Below are 2,369 nucleotides of genomic sequence, written 5' to 3' on the forward strand. Positions count from 1 at the left end.
CTTTGCCCTTCTGCAGCTCTCCTTTGAAGCTGAAATATAAAAAGAAAAGGGTCATCCACAGTCTTGCTCAATGTGACTGTGCAAACCTATTCCATTCTTGCTTTATATTCAGGACACATACACTCCTCCTCCTGTAGTATTTGCTGATATACTTTGCACTCCAGCTGCTGCAATATTTAAATCAGTGATTCAGTACACAGACCACACGATGTGCCACTACACTCCAACAAGCAAGGTCTGTCTCTCCGTCGGGACAGAGGATCTAAGCATCTGTCATTCTCCTCCCGTTGCTTATAATTAACCACACACCCCTTTACACACATAAATATTTATGTGCAAAAATAAAACTCCCTGGTGCTTTAAGCCAATCTCTCTTCTCCTCAGTGAGCTTTGAAAGTTACCAAAATGAATTTTTTACTTAATTCAAAACTCAATAAGAAAGTCTTTGGTGTGAAGAACTTATAATGTATAATTATATTCCCAGAAAATAATTTTAAAGCTTCTGAATTCAAAGTAGGATACATGCCTACCTCTGGAGTGTAAGCTCCATGAGGGAGAGCTCTTTGTATATTTCATTGATATATTTCAAATGTTTAGAACAATCCCTGGTACATAGTGTGAGCTCAAGGAATTTTTTTGAATGCTGATGAATGCACAAGAATATCAACTACATGACATGAGTCTGTCCTTTTGGATGAAGAATTTAAGACTAGAACTTCCAGACAAACATTGTGGAAATTGAAATACATTGACATTAAGTGAGAATAAACCAGAGTGGGAAAGAGTAACCAATTAAAGTTTCGCCTATTCATTTATTTATTCACTCAGCAAATCATTATTCACTATTGTGCAGCATCATCACATTAGGTCCTGGAGCAATTTATTTATTTATTTATTTGTTTATTTATGCATACAAGAACTGGGGTACAGGCCAGAGGTGTGGGGGTGAGAGGATTCACCAGAGACAGAGTGGGGAACAGAACAGGCAGACTGACTGAAATACACTGCTGAGGGGAGCAGTGGGCGAGGCAGGAGAGGTCTGCTTGCCATGTGGATCACCTCCCTGGCTGACCGGGGATCGAACTCGTGCTTCAGCGGCTGCGGATATCTTCATAGTGCTGTGCTTAACCCCTTGCACTACCAGGGAGTTCCCAAGTCCTGAAGCAATTTAAAAAATAAGTAACAATCCTCACCTTCCTTGTCTTGTGTGTGGTTCTCCAGGGATGGTCCATGGGTAGCCTCTCAGTATTTATCAAAGCTGCTAATTTCCAGGTCCTACACCAAACTTACTGAGTCAGAATCAGCAAGGATGATCTATGTTTTTCCACTTGTTAGTTTAGCACTTACAAACACTAATATTTGAGAAGCTAATCAAGTGGAACTCATGTTATTTGACTATTTCTTAGAAATGATGTGGTCTTAGCTGTAGTCAAATAATATCAATATTTACATTATCATAGCCAAACCTACCTCAGTGAACCAATAGGATATAATAATATTAAAATAACACAACCATTTTTCTTAGTTATTTGGTATCCAATTGATTGGAGTTTACAGAGCAGTCTTCTTTAAACTTATCCATACTAGAACTAGTAATCTGAGATGAAATAAAAAAACAAACATTTAACACATGTACGGTTTCAGAAATAGGCTTAAACTGAATTTCCTACATGTTCATTAAGTTCCTAAATTTCTGCAAATAGCATTGAAATTTGCCTCAGGCCTTCAATTTCATGTATTCCAGTGTCTCCATTAACTTGTCCTGCTCAACACCAATTCCACAATTGACTGACACCTGCACACTCTCTTGAAAAGACTAATTAGGTCCTCAGTGTCCAATGTGTGATCAGAATCAGCTACCATCTGGCCTCAGGATGGTGCATCCTTAACATTCTGAATGATTACCTGTAATTGTGTGTTTGTGTAACTTCATGCAATTTCTATGCACTACTGACATAGCACATTGTTAAACAACTTTGCTGACCCTCCTGTGGATTATAAGAACCATTTCCCGGTTTTTTTCCAATTGAGTGTCTTCTTGGATCTGGCTTCAGCGGGAAGATCCTTTAGCATCTTTGATTTTCCTAATGTCTTGATTGCTTCTACTCACTTATATTTCTACATTGTTCAACTCTATGATTCTATTGGCTCTGAATCTCGTTGTATGTGGATCATTATGTCTTTGATAACTATTCTCTTCATTTTAACATTCTTGTCAACCCTCCAATTCCTCATTAATTCTTTTTGAAATGATTTGTAAAGGTTTAATATATAATTATTCCCCTTGTTATATGTCTTATAACTATGTTATTTGCTATATCACTTAGTAGAGAGTGAATATAAATTGAAAGTTTGATCACATCCTAGTG

Source organism: Talpa occidentalis, unplaced genomic scaffold, assembly GCF_014898055.3.
Source record: "Talpa occidentalis isolate TD23 unplaced genomic scaffold, MPIMG_talOcc4v2.1 talOcc4.11, whole genome shotgun sequence".
Lineage (NCBI taxonomy): Eukaryota > Metazoa > Chordata > Mammalia > Eulipotyphla > Talpidae > Talpa > Talpa occidentalis.